General features: G+C 33.3%; 1 long non-coding RNA gene across 1 annotated transcript; it reads left to right on the top strand.

The window, feature by feature from the left end:
• The first annotated feature begins 5,461 nt into the window (after window positions 1–5,461).
• Window positions 5,462–18,270, top strand: LOC119083116. The gene is made up of 3 exons (XR_005088801.1): window positions 5,462–5,474; window positions 10,845–10,847; window positions 18,237–18,270. It is a non-coding gene; the product is annotated as an uncharacterized LOC119083116 (long non-coding RNA).
• Window positions 18,271–19,385: the final 1,115 nt, after the last annotated feature.

Genomic DNA, 19,385 nt, shown 5'->3' with positions numbered 1-19,385 from the left:
AAAACACTCAGAAGAGTAAAAGTGACGCAGGTCCCTGTGCATACTTCTAAAACAACTGATATCGCTGGAGGTGACGCATTCTGCGCTTGCACGCAAAAACTGTAACAGCAAAAATTTGACCAAAGAAATTCTAGAAACAAAATTTTACCAAAAAAAATTTGCGTCACAGAGTGGCAGATGATTCGGACGTATTAGGACGTATTCTTGCCTATTTTAAAAAATTTCTTAAAAGTACTTTCCTCAACATCTGCCACTTGTGACGCAAAATTTTTTTGGTAAAATTTTGTTTCTAGAATTTCTTTGGTCAAATTTTTGATGTTACAGTTTTTGCGTGCAAGCGCAGAATGCGTCACCTCCAGCGATATCAGTTGTTTTGGAAGATGCACAGGGACTTGCGTCACTTTTACTCTTTTGAGTGTTTTTGACTGATATCGGTTCTTTTGGAAGAATTAGTAGATTGAAAAATTTAAAAAATTTAAAAAATTTGAAAAATTTAAAAAATTTAAAATGAAAGCATCGAGTCTGATCGAGTCTGGTTTTTGACAACTGAAATTGAATTGTCAAAAACCAGATTCGATCATTTTATTTTGCTTTTACCTTAAAAAATTTGAAAAATTTAAAAAATTTGAAAAATTTGGAAATTTTAAAAATTTTGAAAAATTTAAAAAATTTAAAAAATTTAAAAAATTTAAAAAATTTAAAAAATTTAAAAAATTTAAAAAATTTAAAAAATTTAAAAAATTCTAAATTTAGGAAAAAAATTGAGGCGAGCAGAGCTTACCAAAAGCTACTTGTTCAAATTTGTTCTACCATACCCATCCACACACACACACTTAAAGGTGTTCTTATATGGGGCCTATATGGGAACTTCGAGGAGCCCTAGCTCCGAAACGAGGCCGGTTCCCCCCAAATTTTTTTTTTCTGGAATGTCTTAGAATTACGACTAGAATCTACTCCCAAAATTTCAACAAAATCTAAAGAAGACTTTAGAAGATAGGAAACACGGACGGACGGACGGACAGACTAACAAAGTAACGTAGGATTTTTTCATTTCGTTTAAAGTACTGAAATGGACCAAAATGTATGGAAATGGGGCTTCTTGGAAGATTTTTTGCGTGGCCAAATTTTAAGCTGCAAGAACGTGTGATAGCTCGTTGAACTCGTACGGACGCCTAGTTTTTTTTAATTTGGAGTCATTTGTATTTGAATTGTAGAACTTCAATATTTGCTGTATATATGGTTCTGCAGTCTACGACAAAAAATTTTTTTGAAATTTTTTCTAGTAATAGGACTTGCGACACGGGCGCTATGCTAACGCGCGCCCATGATGAATATTTGATATTCCAATATTTTTCGGTTACTGTACCACACACACACACACACAAACACACACACAAACACACTGTAAAAGAATTTAATAATTTTAGAAACGGATTAAAACCGTGCAACAATATTTTTTATAATCATAAAGCAATCCTTTACCCTAGACAAGTGTGACATACCCGAACAACAAAAACAACTTAAACATTTTTCACCAACATTAAATAGAAGGGCGTCTGACCGATGTTTCGATCTGAAAGAAATGCATCTTTCAACGTTTTGCATTAATATGTAGTTCAAAACTACCATTTCTCATCAATCCATGGCGACAGTGGCAGTTTGATACAATGCTCTAGGACCACTATATCAATTTGCACACGAAAAAGTCTAGCGAACCGTAATCGAAATGAAATTCCAATTCATCACTGTCCTTACAGACTCTAGACTGTATTTGGTTGATTAATTAGGACATGGTTTGGTCATTCGTTGGGAACATTATACAACAGGGAATCTGATAAAACGTAAATTATGTTCCAGTCTTTCGTTTTCCCCGAAGAGCTCTTCGAAATGGATGTTGCACTTAGATGTGTCTTATGATAAATTTCGGTTTTTTATCACGTCCATTTTCTGCACAGAACAAATGCACTACAGCGGATAAAATACCCTTCACTATGGCACGCCATGCTGTGATACAGTCCTAATAATCCAGTCTCACCAAGACAGCGAACATGATTGATTGATATGTGACAACAATATATTCTAATAAATTCCCCAATAAATGTTTCAAAATATTGTAAGGCTTTTAGCACAGCACACAATTTTCCTTCGTACCTACTTTGTAACAGAATCATGTAATAACACATTACATTACATTTAAAATTGCGTATAATAGACACTGTAGCAATGGATGTATACACACATTATGGTACAATATGTGAATTGGTTTTAATATTTCGAAAAAGGGATGATAAGGGTTCAACACTATATGTTTACAATACCCGCAGGGCTTTTAATTAATATGAATGATGTTAAAATAATATTTTGTAAGTTTCCTCTATCTGCTTTTCCATACAACGTTTTACATCGACTTTAAGTCTAATGACAGCCTGAAGCTATGGATTTTGTATGTTGTTTTGGAACTAAAGAGAAGAGTTTATCTCTGATTTTGAAATTGTTTAGTGCATATCTTCTCTTCCTCTGCACATCTTTACTTTGCTTAATTAGCGTCTGGAAATTACCGTATACACACATTCATCTTTAGCTGTACCTTTATGGCTTCTCTGTTCCTTTAGATTGGAATTCCAAAGACTTACACATCTGGTAATGTGCAAACATGGCACTGAATTATTTCGGGCACTACGACTATTTGTTCATATCAAACTTTAAACAAGATATGGAGGTCCTCTTTAATGCTATATGCTGTGGAAGACATCGCAAGCATTCTTAACAATCAAGTGAATGAAATTGTGCCAATTATTTCAAGTTAAAGTTAGAATTTCGCTTTTTTACGAGAAAATCCTTTTACGAAGAAAATCCTCAAATTCATGGAAAATCCATCAAATAATAGAAAATCCTTCCAAAAAAGAATCAAATAAAAAAGAGAAAATCTTTAAATTTGGAAAAAAAATGTTTTGAAAATACACTCAGAATGAGTCCTTGGAAGAGGATAGGCCGATCCTTGCACATGCACATCCTCAAAAATCCTTTGTCAACGAAATTTACAAATATTTGCCACTCCTTTTTTGGTGGCGGGACATTTCCACACCGTCAATATCGTCAGGAACGATATTATCGTTTTTTTGGACGATACTATCGTCTAAAAAACGATACTATCGTCTAAAAAATTTTCATCCAGGACGATAATATCGTCTAAATTGAAAAATTCTAAAATATTGTCTGGACGATAGTATCGTTTTATTGTAGTTATTATCGTTTTTTAGACGATACTATCGTCCAAAAAAACGATATTATCGCCCAAAAAATTTTCATCCAGGACGATAATATCGTCTAAATTGAAAAATTCTAAAATATTGTCTGGACGATAGTATCGTTTTCTTGTCGATATTATCGTTCAAAAAACGATATTATGGTTTTCTGGACGATATTACCGTTCTAGAAAATCTAATGGATATTTTCGTTTTCTGTACGATAATATCGTCCAAAACGATAATATCGTCCTGGGCTTAGTTTTGGGTGGTAATATTGTCCAGGACTCAATTTTACTCAGAGGTGCAGCAAGAACCGAATTCTCTTCCAAAATATCGAAAAACAATTGTCAGAGGAAATCACCTACACATCAGTGTTTAAAAAAGGCGTTTAGTTCGTCCCTAAATAATTCATCTTTTTACTAAATAAATACATAAAAAGCGTTTTGACACGCCGAGCGATCCGGCCCATTGCCCCGGAGCGGCGAAGCCGGGCGCCGGAACGGTGTCGGAACTTAGGAGTTAATTTTTCTTTCTCGCATCGTCTCATAATTAGTCTGTGTAATTTTTCTATATAAAATTTAAATTTACGGAACCAAATGAACCAATTTGTAATATATATTTGCCGTCTATAAAAAGGTGTTTATCTACAAGATTTTGTGTTTCGTCTTCAACAACCATCCGTCTAGAATTTTTATTTTAAATAAATTAAAAACGATATTATCGTCTCAAATTTAAAAAAATAAATTAATTAAAAACGATATTATCGTCCCAAAAATTATCGCCCAGGACGATAATATCGTCCAAAATAACGATAAATTTGTTCAGAAAAAGAAAATAACGATAATATCGTCCAGCGATATCGTCTAAAAAACGATAATATCGTTCCTGACGATATTGACCGTGTACTTATGTCGCCTCATCCCTTTTTTCACTTACTTAATTTCACGATAAAACGTGAAATCGAGGGGCAGATATTTGTAAATTCCGTGACAAAGGATTTACAAAAATACCTGAGGAATCTCAAAGGATTTTTTTTTCATTTTTCTAGGAGTTCTTCTTTTTAAGTTTTACAAGAAGAACTATAAGATCTTTAAGAAGTCTCCCAAAAAAAATCCCATCTAACGACTTTATTTCTCAATCTGGCAACAAGGACCTAGCACAATCTTTCATGATATACAGACCAGTTTCAGCAAACGATAAAATGAAAAAGTTCAAATTTTCTATCTTTATTAGGTTTATCAGACTTTCGATCAATCAACCTACTTGCACACAGTTAGCCGCATCAAAATGGTTTTTCTAAACTTAGTTAAAATTTCCATCAGCTCCAATAATGCCGTTTTTTGTTGCAGGCCTGATCGGTCATTAAACTTAAACATTGTAGCGCAGTGCCTCAGGAACTGCATTCACATCCGCATTTGCATTAATCCACCCATAAAATTTCAAAATCTCTGATGCATATTAATGTGCATGCCAAAAGTGTGTGAAAGTGTGAACATTACCTATAAACACCTCTGAAGAACAAGAAAAAAACCAACCTTCCAACCAATAAAGAACGCAGCCATATAAAGGTATAAATGCCCAAAGAATTCAATGGCTTTTTTTTTACGATATTAAATGTATAATATGTGCGGTGTGTGTTGTACCGGGGAGTTCAATATACAAAATATAAACAGTACAAAAGTTGAAAAGTACCGCGCATGGTACATATATATACAGATTATGACGTTAATAATAGTGATAAAGTGCGTTTTTAAGGCAAGAAAATGAAAGAATTCATAATTAATACGATACATGGTTTTTCGTTTTTCTTCACTCAATAGAGTTTATAGTAACACATAAAAACGGTTTATTAAATGTAAAATTATGAAAATGAATAATAATTATTTAAAATGTTGAATCGTGGGCGTGAATTCGGTGAGAATTAGAAGAGGCCAAAAGAAACCAACTCATAATACCATACCCAACGTAAAAAGCATCATAAAGATATATACAATAATGAAGACATCTCTAACAAAACGATATTTCGTTTAATTTGTTTTTTTCATAATGAAAACTGGAAGATATGGTTTTTAATATTAAAAAGAAGAAGAATCTTTTCAACCATTGGATTGCGTTAATTTGCATGAATATTTATATTTTGACAAAAACACAAAAAAAAACGTTTTTTTTCCTCGTCGTTTTTATAACCTACACGAAATATTTACAATTTCATTAACTCAATAATTTGTTTTCTTGATGGCATTTAAAGGGGGCCACGATTTGACATAAATATGTTTTATGGTGGTCCTATCCAAGATATCAAGTGGAAAAAAAAATTCGTAAAATATGGAATCATGATCTGCGATTTGTGTTTTAATTGGATTGGATCGGATTTTAATTTTTTTTCTTATAAATTTACCATGTTTGGATATTTAATAAAAAAAGAGTCGCAATAAAATCATCTAGTACTATCGTAGGCATTTGATATAGAAAAAAATTAAATTGCAAACCAGATTTTGTTGGGAGTTTAGTTTTTTTTTGTGCAGCGGGAACCATAGTTCAAACGTAGATTATTGACATGCAAATCCGCAGGCTCCATTTCTTGTGGTGCCCTTCCATTAATTGCTTTGACAATTTGAAATTTTTTCAAAGAAATTCTAGGTAGGGCATCACAGGACCTATAGGGCTGTTTGACGATGCTTGGGACAACTCTCGATTACCTAAAATAACGGGAGCAAAAATCTGTAGAACTCACAGCTTTCAAAATAAGTCAGAAAAACTGAAAAATTCGAGATTTTGGCGCCGAATTTACCTGTCAAGGAAGAACCCTGCAAAGTATAGATGCTATGTATAGATAACTCTGTAGAGTTAGGTCAAGGTTTAGTAAAAAAGTTCATTACAGGACCTATATTAGGGAAAAAAAATTCACGATCACTCCTGAATTCTGGTGTCTCTTCACTAAGGCAAATGTAATCGGTTTAGCTCAAAGACATAAAAAACCACTGAAGAGGTCATAAAAACAACGAAGGCACTTCGATCTGTTGTTATTTTAGAGAAACACATGACAGAAAAATTAGGGAATTTTTGCAGATTTAATTTTACTGAAATGGTTCAATGAAAATGGCACTGGTTCAATGACATCCCTTAATATTGAAAGTTCGTTATAACAGCCTAACCTGTTCCAAAACAGTGCTAACTGTTCCAAAACAGTGCTAACTGTTCCAAAACAGTGCTAACTGTTCCAAAACAGTGCTAACTGTTTCCAAACAGTGCTAACTGTTCCAAAACAGTGCTAAATGTTCGAAAACAGTGCTAAATGTTCGAAAACAGTGCTAACTGTTACAAAACAGTGCTAACTGTTCCAAAACAGTGCTAACTGTTCCAAAACAGTGCTAACTGTTCCAAAACAGTGCTAACTGTTCCAAAACAGTGCTAACTGTTCCAAAACAGTGCTAACTGTTCCAAAACAGTGCTAACTGTTCCAAAACAGTGCTAACTGTTCCAAAACAGTGCTAACTGTTCCAAAACAGTACTAACTGTTCGAAAACAGTACTAAATGTTCCAAAACAGTGCTAACTGTTCAAAAATAGTGCTAACTGTTCCAAAACAGTGCTAACTGTTCGAAAACAGTACTAAATGTTCCAAAACAGTGCTAACTGTTCCAAAACAGTGCTAACTGTTCCAAAACAGTGCTAACTGTTCCAAAACAGTACTAAATGTTCCAAAACAGTGCTAACTGTTCCAAAACAGTACTAAATGTTCCAAAACAGTATTAACCGTTTGAAAACAGTGCTAACTGTTCCAAAACAGTGCTAACTGTTCCAAAACAGTGCTAACTGTTCCAAAACAGGGCTAACTGTTCGAAAACAGTACTAACTGTTCGAAAACAGTGCTAACTGTTCCAAAACAGTGCTAACTGTTCCAAAACAGTGCTAACTGTTCCAAAACAGTGCTAACTGTTCCAAAACAGTGCTAACTGTTCCAAAACAGTGCTAACTGTTCCAAAACAGTGCTAACTGTTCCAAAACAGTGCTAACTGTTCCAAAACAGTGCTAACTGTTCCAAAACAGTGCTAACTGTTCCAAAACAGTACTAAATGTTCGAAAACAGTGCTAACTGTTCCAAAACAGTGCTAAGTGTTCCAAAACAGTGCTAACTGTTCCAAAACAGTGCTAACTGTTCCAAAACAGTGCTAACTGTTCCAAAACAGTGCTAACTGTTCCAAAACAGTGCTAACTGTTCCAAAACAGTGCTAACTGTTCCAAAACAGTACTAAATGTTCGAAAACAGTGCTAACTGTTCCAAAACAGTGCTAAGTGTTCCAAAACAGTGCTAACTGTTCCAAAACAGTACTAAATCTTCGTAAACAGTATTAACCGTTCGAAAACAGTGCTACCTGTTTGAACTGAAACACGCTATAGAAAAAATGACAAATTGATCATACAAGTACATCTGGGTAGTTTGCTGTAGCTTCACAATAACTTACTGTTCCGGTAGTAGAAACAAACACTGTCTTCAATTAAAACGATAAAAATCGACTGAACATTTTAGAAATATTCTCAGCTCACTTGAGCTGCGACATCTTTTAGATTTACATTTTTCTAGATTTAAGCCTTTTACATCGAAACATACCAACGGATAATTCTAATTCCGCAGTATTGTGTCATGTATAGACTATGTCATATAACCGCAACCATAATCATTCTTTCGGTTTCTAGTAAATGTTGTTGTAGTCAATAAATTTCTTTCATTTTTTGTACAATTTCCACAACAATAAATGACAAAATATCTACTCAATATTTTGGACAACTCCTTAAGACATTATTCATAAATTCATAGAATCAGATATTCAACATGTCTCATCATTTTCATCAGATCCGTCACTAAGTAAGATACCTACACAATTTATTAGAAAAAAGATGAGAAAAAATTCTTTTATTTTTTTCGTATTTCTTTTACGATTTTTGTTAAATTATTTTTGTGATTTTTTTTTTTCTTCTTCGTCTCTTTAACTTTTTGAGTAAGACTGTAAGACAAAACATTTATTTTATCTTCATTTGCCATTGTTCGAATTAAACAAAATAGAAATTACAATAATTTTGTCGTTTTTCATATGATGATGTCTTCATAAAAGCTAAGTGGAGAGAAATAGTCTTTAAAAAAATAAATAAAAGAATTTTATTCCATCAATTTCGGTTCATCAATTTGATGATGCCACAGAAAATATTTCTGTTTCTTGCGTGAAAAATATATAAAACAAAAAAATTATAAATGCAAAATAGTTCTATGAACATAATACACTTAAACCGTACGCATGGGATATGAATGGATATTTTTATGATGAATAATAATCTTTTTTTTTATTATTAGTTTTAACCCAATTTATTGAATACGACTTCTAATATACGAAAGAGTATTTGGCGTTTACACACAAACATTTTCAAAATTCAAAATTCTTTAATATTAGCAATTAAATGAGAGTTTGATAAATTCAACATTTAATGTCTTAATAAATTTCTCTTTGTCCTGTCCATTAAAGCATAATAAAAACACTACAGGTCGGTGATGATGCTGCGCTGGAATGCTGTTGATAAAATACGAATGGTAAGCGTGTTTGTTTGTTGAAGCGAGATTTTCGGTGGTATTAGGTGAATAATTATTGTGTTTTGAATGTTTTCTGAAGATTAGACCAGTTAGTCCGTAATTTGAATAATGTTATGTACTCCGTCGTCGTCGGTTAGATTATAAGGTCAATGGAAGTGAAATGACTATGGTGATATTGTTGCGATAAAATTAAGTAAATTGACTGAAGATTTAGTTTTACAAAATTCTAAAAACGATATCTATTTAAGAGACACAATGTTTGGCATTCTGAAAAAATTGTGTTAGGTCTGTTGCTCAAGTCGTTTTTCAGGAATCGAAAAATTTAAAACGTGGAATAAATTCAAACAAAATTATTAAGGCCAGGTTAAGGCGCTCTGTATGTCAAGGTAAACATATAGCCATGTACAACGCCTTAACATAAAATGATATTTTAAGGTCTCAGACATTTCATGATTTCAGCTAAGACAGTAAATTAGTAATAATTCATCGATTAAGAGTGATATCGCCAAAACATCGAACAAAATCAGACATTTTGGGACAAGGGGTCACGGGTATTATTGAGTTATATCTCATTCGATTCGTTGAACTATTGCGAGTAAAACATAGTACTACGTTAATAGTTGTTGTATTGCTTGTCGATTTAGAACGAAATTGGATATTGCGTTGTAACGCCTGGATTCGACAAAATTGAAACTCCAAAAGTTGATGTGACCAAATTTGAGCCTAGCTTTCGACTGTGTGACCAGTAATCTTCAAGGCTGAAAAATTTTATTTGGCACTTAATCACTTAGAGCTATGAACAATTGTAATTTGTTTTCATAAACTTACGCTTACTACTAGGTTGTAAAACAAACTTAATCAATTTCTTGGTTTTCACTTAGCACTTGCTAACAGTCTTGTTTGTTTATGTTTGTCACTTGATAATTTCACCTGTCACTCAAACATCTGTTTCAGATTCATTTCATCATTCTGTCTTCGAGGGGGGTTCACATGGCGGCGTTTTCCACTATTCACGATCAGATTGTAGAACACTGGTGATACGTGAGCTGCATCTTTTCTGAAGTTCACAGCTGAATTTCCTTTAAGAATGATTTTGTTCGCTTCGTGTATTTTGAACGTTCGTTTTGACCGGACTTTTTTCAGAATTTCTTTGTTCGCAAAATCAAATTGATGTTTCTTGGTGGACGCATGGTAAACCAGTGCAGTTTTTTTTTTGTTCTTGGCCATGTTTTCCACGTCTTTCTTATGTTCTCCATCCCTGTCATCGAGCCGGCGGCACGTGCATCCCACATAGCTTCTGGGGCAGTTCCGACAAGGAATGTTATACACCACATTCGAACATTGACCTGGTCTGAGCTTGTGCTTCATAGTACTACGTTTGGTGAAATTTATTTTGTTGCAAACGATCGAGGTCATCAAGTAAGGGTCTGCCAAAATAGCAGAATTTTGAGAAAAAACTTTTTTAGCTAGCCTTGTATGCCTTGAAGAGACGCAGATTTAGATGTGGGGTATTCAACATTAATTTTTAATAAAATTATTATTCAAAGTGAAATAAGCTTAAATAAAGAGTTACTCGATAAATACACATTGGTAACGTACAGCACGATTTAAAATTTCGAACGTTTACTCGTCTTTATTTTAATTTACTTCACTTCAAAAAAATAATTTTATTAAAAATAAACGTTCAACTCGATGAACCCAATATCCAACGAAATTGTATATAGTTCGAAATTTGGGTTCCAAGAGTATGTTACCAACGTGGATACATCGAGGAACTCCTTATATTAGTTGATCTCACTCTTATATGCAGTAAATAATGAATAACCACATGGAAAACCTCTAAAAGCGATAAAATTTCGTCGATTTGGGGTGTACTTCCACTAAAGTCGCTCCAACCCTCTGCAGTGAAACTTATCCAAGGATGTTTTTCCATAGCATGGTACTACTGAGGGAGGCTAGGCTATCTTGCCATTCTTGCCATACATGCCATGTCATGGACTTGTGTCACTGCAGGCGGTCATGGACTCGGAAGAAGGACTCGGGAGAATCACCTATTTTTTCACCTAAAATCATTGATATCACCAACAGGTCAACATGGACCTGGTGGTGTGTATACTTAAAATGTGCGTCTCTTCAAAAGCTAGCTAAAAAAGTTTTTTCTCAAAAATTGTTTCCTACGATTAATCGCAAGAAAATGATTTTGGAACTCTTTTAGCAGACCCTGTCTTCATGACCTCGATCGTCGACAACAAAATAAATTTCACCAAACGTATACTACGTTTTACTCGCAATAGTTCAAAGAGTCGAATGAGATATAACTCAATAATATCCGTGACCCCTTGTCCCAAAGCTGTTCGAAAATTTCGCGATATCACTCTTAATAGAAAACTATTCAGACTACTGTTAATATGTGGCGTTACCATAGCAAACGTTTCAGCAGACGTTTTCAGTAACGTAACAGGCTGAACTGTATGTGTTTCTATCTTCGTCTGGTGTAGTGTAAGTCATAAGTAAACGTCGCCACGTTCATAAATGGATTAGCTGAAAAATAGCGGAAGCAACAAATTCATGCTAAAATTTCACTGCCTCTTACTGTAGCGACGTATAACTAAAAAAGTTGACATCTGCCCCAGCCAGGACTGGTCGTATTATGAATTTGGACAATTCTTGTGATGAAATGTTAACATTTGGAAGCTTTTAAGAAATGAGTTAAAGTTACTTGCAGGCCCCGAAAGTCCTTTTAGAGCCAGTCCGGCTCTGATAAAGCCCTGTGAGAACTTATTCGCAATAGAGCTTTTAACGGAGAGTTAAGATACTCGAAATAAAATACAAAAAAAAAATTGCGAAAATTGTTAACCGAAATTCTCAAGCAGTTAAGTGGTTTTTCGAAACCTTTTATCTTTTGTTGTATTTATTTGCTTCGCAAGCAATTGTGTTCCAATTACTTTGTTCTTGTGGAAAATGCGCGGTGAATGAGTCAATGAATGAGTCATAAAATTGGCTACAATGCCTACGGCACAATTGAACTGCCTCGAATTGACTGTCGCGCTGTGTATATTGAAATTCGTCATTATTGATTGTCTGTATTAAAGTTTATAACGACGATTTATTGTACTTGCATTTATTTGTTTAAATTTCCGATTTTTTTCCAATATTATAGACACTCCATAGGTAAACAAAAAAATTATGTTTCCGCTTTAAAATCCAAAAAAGTCATTAAAACATTTAATTTTATACCTTCCTGTTCTCATATATCTGATATCTCTCTGGTATATACGTGTGGTAGGTATATATATTCATACATCTATACGAACACGTTGTAAAAACAGTAACCATTAATGTTCAATATATAGACCTACATTATCACCATTAAACGTATAGGGCAAACTGCTGCATTCTGCATTGAATAATTTAAAACAAACTGAAAAGTAGGACATGTTTTTTTCCATTTTATTTTTTTTTCCATGTTACCTTTCTACCTCCTACAATAGATGAATGTTTTAGTTATACAACTATACATCAACTTGTTTATTTTGATTCGTTTTCAATATTTATAATGGTGATATCGAAGCGAGATATGTGTACAAAATGGAATGCAGCGATTATGACAAATCATTGAGAAATAAAATCCGATTAATTAAAATATTGTCAACGTCGTGACTATTTTTGTTTTGAGATCGTGTCTGATACTGGAAATAACACTCTCTGGAGCAATGTGTACACAGACAAACCGTGAAAAATCCATATAATTCGTTTAAAATAATAAATCAACAAATAATAAGGTTAAAGCAGTAGACAACATTATTCCGTTCAGTTTATCAATATGTGGGGTACGAAGACAGTGGCGTAGTGGTAATACGTTGCAGTCGATTAGACACTGAAGATATGGAAAAAATGGATGAAAATATTTTTGCAAATGGGATGTTGGGCTAAGTCAAGGGTTAAGTTAGCACACAAGCGAGTATTACATTTCCTATACATACAAACGAAAATTGTACGTATTGGTCTCCGCAGTGGTATTATACCAACATAAAAAACTAAAAAACTAAATTGTGCCGGTCAAAGTGCTAAGTGTCATGAAGAAAGTGCTGACCCACGATCGTAGTGAATATAACATACCAGTCAAAGTGCCAATAGTTCGTCGATTATGTCAACTTTTTGACATTTCTCCAACTTACCCCTTGACAGTTTGAATGGTTACGGTGGAATCCCTGACATGTAAACTGTTATTGGACATTTAGTACATTATCCTGTCACATTTTCTTAACGTTCTATCAAATCATCAAGTCCACATGTCTGATTTCAACATTCGATACCATGAAAACCAACTGCAACTAATTTCTTAATTTTGATATAATTTCAAAGCCAAAAGAGCGATTGAAATTAGCGCAACTTGTGAACGAAATTGGTTCTACTTGACGGAAAAATTAGGGTATCTTTCGAGGCATCTTCAGATGAAATGCCACCCTTTGCAGTTTGTATGAGCAAAATCGTCCTTGTTCAAAATTATGTTAGAACAGTTGCACCACAACATATCAAATTGAGTAAATTGCCTCCGGTTACTCAGATAAAATAATTTTTTTAAATGAATTTGACTCTTACCTCTTTTTCAGCTAACCTTTTTATTGTTCTCCTCCTTTTTAAGTCATAACGACACTCTTACACTTGTGATTAATTTTTTGTTCGGCGAGTGTAACAGCTGCTGACATTTTTTTTTTTGTTTTCGTTTTAGATTATTATCTAACAAATAAATGTCAGTTGAATTTCAATTGTTCGAGTAACATTTATTCCAATAAAAAAAAATGAGCTAACTGCCAAGAACAACACAATATCTTTGAATTCGTGATGAGAATATGTAATATGTGTGTTACACTATATCTAACGATTTACATATTCTGAAACATATATTCCGAAATAAAAATATAAATTTTCTACGTTTTTTTTGCTCTCTCTCTCTCTCTCTATATACTGTTCTACTCAGTGGAACAAGACTTTTGTAAAACACACACCTGAAAATGTTGCAATTTGTATAATTAAAATTCCTTTGCATTCAGGCCGGGTAAACATTCAATATGTGTGCATGGTGTATTACATAAAAAACAAACTCGACTAATGTGGACGTGAATTGATATCCATCAACGAGAGAATTATTGCTCTGGTGAGATCTTATAACATGTATGACTTTCCACAGATAAACTACGAATTACAATAATCATAAAGTAACCACCACAAAAGTGAGTGCAATTACCGGCAATCCAATTATAGTACAACAAAATATGTATATAAAGTAGAAATGGTTTCGTTTCGTTTGGTTTTTTTTTTGTATTCTAATTATGCGACTCAGCCGTATCATAAACTAATAAAATTCAAGGCCTTTGCTTTGCGCTTAGATTTATATTTTACATTTATTGCAGAAAATTAAGTGCACTCTGATTTCAATGTGCCTCGCGAACACAACTCGAGTGAAAATGTCTATTTCTAATTTATATTTTGCACTCATATAAATCAATCATAATAACGAAATGGCATTGCAAAATGAATGAGAATATCTATCTTCTCAAATATAATTTATTACAGATATGTTGCAGGTTATTACACCGCGAAAAGGTTTGCTGGTTAAATTTTAATAATTTAATTGATTTTCGTTGCTTGATTTTTTTGTGCTCGTGAATTCTGAAGAGCCTTTTATATCGTTGCGCTGTTTATGTGTGTAGTACGCGACTTTGGAATGCCGAAAATTAAATATGTTTTTTTTTGTCCGGTCCAAAATATGACACATTTGGCAATGCCCTGATTATTCGACAACATGAGTAGTTGTCATTTCTTCAGGAATTCATCGCTTTTTCAGAAATTCATGGTTCCTAATCCTAAAGGAACATTCCGAAATGTTAAAAAAGTATAAAGAAACGACGAGAAGAAATGACGATTTTATGAAGAAGAAGAAGTGGTGAGTTCCTGAAGAAACGATTAGTAGTAGCGACTACTCCTGTTTCTTCGGGAGCTCGCTGTTTCTTCAGAAAGTCGTCGAATAATTATAATCAATTCAATTTTACCAGACTCTTGATATTAGCGTATGATAATCGAATTTTGTTTAATGAAAATCCGTCGAGTCAAAATATAATAGGGAACGTCAGACAAACAATAAATTTAAACGAGATCGCAAACCCAAACAGTAGGTTAAGTTTGAGGTCAACTAAAAAATAATTAAATTTTGACTGCAAAGATTTTGATCAAACAAACTGTCAGTGTGTAGCTAACGATCTCCGTAAAATATTCCCAGCGATAAGACTTTGTAATTACGTCATGTGATCAATACGAAAGATAACTTTTCCAAAGTTTTATCATTCAGTTGATACAAGTCCGATTTAAATAGTTATTTTCCTAACGCATGCTGGAAGTCGTGATATTTCACCACTCGTTAGGAAAAACTAATTAACTTACTGAAGTCCTCACCGGATTCACTACTACCTGACCTTTTGTTTGATTAAAAAAAATCAAAATTTAATTATGTTTCAGTGCACTAACAAACTTGACCTTTCCGCTTGTGTTTGCGTTCGAAAATCTGACGTTCCCTTATTATTTTTCTGTGACAGCTGTCATTTATACAAATTATATTCGATATACGGGATATACTAAATAAACTAGAGGATGAAATCGAGGCTTGGAATACCCTCTGGAAAATGTTGATTGTCCAGCTTTGGTTACAAAGTCTTACTACTTCAGCACAGTGTGTATGATTTCGTATGATTATAAGACTTATAAATAAGGACGTACCTGGCATCTGGGACATACAATCTACAAAATTGACAGTACTCACTGTAATTTAGGTATGATCACTGCCGATAAGATGGTCCCTTCATTTGACCAGTTATTATTGCCGATCAATCCATTTAATAATTCAGACAATCAATTTTGTATTTCCCGTAATCATTCAATTAGGCCGTACAGTAAATTGTCACGTACAAATGTATTTCTGTTGGTGATTATAAAACTAATTATGTAAGCGAGTCTATTAAGTACCCTCTCGGTGATAAGAAAATTACAGCAAATTACTTATTCCACGAATACACACCAATGTCAATCCAACTATTTACCCATTAAAGGGTTAGATCATTATTATCCAATATCATCATGTCTAATTAGTAATTGATAATGACGATGAATATAATTATTATCAACGATGCGACACGTCTTTTCACAGATATAATACATTTCATCATCCACGGTTACTGTTAGAGTTATGTGTAGTAGTAGAGACAGATATCACTCAGAGGTAATGATTACTTTACATACAAATTGTGCTACCGAAATTTGACACATACTGCATACACACAGAGACGAATTGAATGGTAGTACATGGAGCCGAATGTGAGTATATTTTCCATTTTCTGTTAATCAAATTTACCTTTACAATTATTGAGTTATCGCTTTCACGTGTGTGATAATTAGTTGAAGGGAAATTTGATTGTTATATGAGTCTTTAATGGCTTCTTTAATCAGAGGATTAAACCATTTACTGGATCAGTATATGGAACAGTTGAGAAGTATATAGCCGAGTCAACAATTTTATCGACTAAATAACTTAATAATGCAATTACGGTGTGCATGTGTATGTGTGTCGTCAAATTAATTGTTCGTTTATTAATTTGGATACGAATTTGATGAGCTGGAAAATTGTATTCGGTGGTGATATACTTTACATCAATAGAAATCCACTAAATCCACTATTTCTTTTCGTGCGTTACTGGGATAACGACCATATGGAAATTTGATATCCCGTCACCATTATGTCTTCGTACAACCATTCAGAGCTTATTTTTGTCGTGTTTTTTTTTTTCTTCTCTTCTGTGGTCTCGTCCATTTGTGAATTTATTCGTTTATTTTCATGGTAGTTTTTTTTGTGTGTGTGAGGACACATCTGGAATAATTGAACAATGCCTTTATACGTTTTGTCAATTATGTCTTTTTAAGCATATTATCAAGTATTACACAAAAGAACAAAAGATTGCGGCAGAACCATTTTATAAAAATTTAGTTCGGGTACAAAAAAAAACTACCGAATGAAATGAAAATGCGCTTAAATATTTAGCGTTGATATTAAATATTTTTTTTTATGCTGTAGGTACAGCCATGTAATACAATATGGGTTTGACAATGGAAATTTAGATCAGAAATTTATGGAATTTTGGGTTTAATTAAGAGATTTGGTTGGTTGTGAGTTTATTCAAATGTGAGGGTCTTAAAACTGTATTCATAGAAAATGGGGAAAAAAAAACATTTTTCTGTCTCTAATGGACTTTATTTGAATGATGGAAGGGTGTGGTTTCGACGTACTCTTTCTCAACTCTTTCCATACCGGGGCATGTACTTGTGCTATAGTTATAACTACAAGTGTAATAAAGATCTAATTTTTTTCGGAAATTAAATCAACAAGAATTTTGGTTAGGTTCTGTGATACATCCACGACTTGAATATTATATCGTGTGTATTTTAACCGAAGAACAAATTAATAACACAGCCATGTTTGTAGACCATTTTTCTTAATTATAAAACAGCTGGATGCTTAGTGTATTTCAGCAAAAAAGAATGTTTTCACAAGAATAACTCTAGACTAGGGCGACCAGTGAGATTAATTAGAAGTTCAAAATAAAATCAGTTATTTCAGTTGCACATATATCCCCGACGAAAGGGATTGTTCTGAGAAAATATAATTTTAGAAATTGTTTCTCGACACGAGAAAATTTTTTTCTTTTTGTTTTCCCTAGGGTTGAAAGTGGCTTATTACAACCCTATCGGGATGAAATAGTAGAATATCATCATTTAAGGGGTCGATGATATACTGCTTTATCACATGAGCGAAAACAGGACAACAAAATGGAGGATTGACAATTTCACCTGGAAATTAGGCATGGGCGATAATAATAATGATTATCGATAATCGATAATTATCGACTTTTTTTATCGAAAATTATCAACAAAAAATATCGATAATCGATAATTATTGATATTTTGATAATTATCAAGATATCGATAATTCGATATATCGATATTTCGATCCGAAAATCCGATTTTTATCGATATATTCCGATATATCGGTATATTATCATGAATTTTCAGATAAATATCAAAATATCGATATTTTGATAATTATCGAGTTTCGATAAATTTTTGATCGATAACGATATGACTAATCCATTAACGATAATTTCTTTCTATTGATATTATCGATAATTTTGAACGTCTCCCATCCCTACTGGAAATTCATAGTTTAGGGGTGTCCAAAAAACTAAAGTTCCAAAATGTTTGGAGCACAGGGCAGAAAATCATTCTATATGGTTCCCTGATAAAAAGTGTCTATGGGACCGACTCGATCCGAATCGATTTAGGGGTCGTTCAGGGACGAAGTATGTGAAAAATAGCCAAAATCACTTGCAAACCAAGTTTTTAGAAAAAAAAAAATAATGATGTTAGGACTTCTTAGTTTATATTAGTGTAAAATCATCCCGAGAAAACACTTTTCAACTTTTCCCGCGTATCGACACCTACTGTGTCCAGGCAGTGCTTGTCAAAGATCAGATTCATAACGTATATTCTGAGAGCGAGTCCTTATCGGTGACAAACAATACCGAAAAATTCTCTTTTTGTCATTTATCACGGCAGAGTAAAGTTAACCAGGAAGGAGTGGACGTTTGACAAGGGACCTCAACAATCTAGTAGTCCTATATTAATTAGGACTCTTATTTGACGTTTCGAAAATGAACCACTACTGCCTGGTTTATTTTACTCTGCCGTGCATTTATTGATAGCTTACCATGTGGTCATTCAAAATAAACCAAATATGTCATCGTCTCTCAAAAATTTCAATGAAATCCATTACAAAACTCGAGATAAAAATTAAAATTCTCGTTTTAGCTGCGCCTTTTTCTCGAGTTGTTTAAGATTTTCCTTTGAAGGCCGCACTGAAAAAGTTTTACGTAGTTTATAAATGATCCCTCATCAATAATGCACTAATATACATGCTCTGACCTACAGGCAGGGCCTATTTTTTAGAATATTTTGAAGAATTTCTAGAATTTTTAGAAAATTGTAGAAAATTGTAGAAAATTTTAGAATTTTTAGAAAATTCTAGAAAATTTTAGAAAATTTTAGAATTTTTAGAAAAATGTAGAAATTTCTAGAAATTTTAGAAAAATTGTAGAAAATTAAAGAAAATTTCGAGAAAACGTCTGAAAACAAATGGTTGATAACGTGGGTTATATTTTGCGTTTTATTTTTATTGTAATTTGGCCGACTTGTTCTTAAATATTGATAGGAAATATTCTTAAAAATCACTTTTATATTCTTGAACAAAATAGATAAAAAGGATGCTACACAATGGTACGACGGCCACACGGTCTTTAATTTTACTTTCATGTCGCTTCTAGCTAGTGAAATGCCTACAAACTAAAATAACTAAAATTGGAGCAGGCAAAAACTTCGAACCTAACAGAGCTTGTATGCTTTTCCCTTACCCAACAAGGCTCACGTTAAGTGATTTGACTTGAAGCGGAGCTG

Source organism: Bradysia coprophila, unplaced genomic scaffold (genome assembly GCF_014529535.1).
Source record: "Bradysia coprophila strain Holo2 unplaced genomic scaffold, BU_Bcop_v1 contig_561, whole genome shotgun sequence".
NCBI lineage: Eukaryota > Metazoa > Arthropoda > Insecta > Diptera > Sciaridae > Bradysia > Bradysia coprophila.
This window is presented reverse-complemented; position numbering and strand designations above follow the sequence as displayed.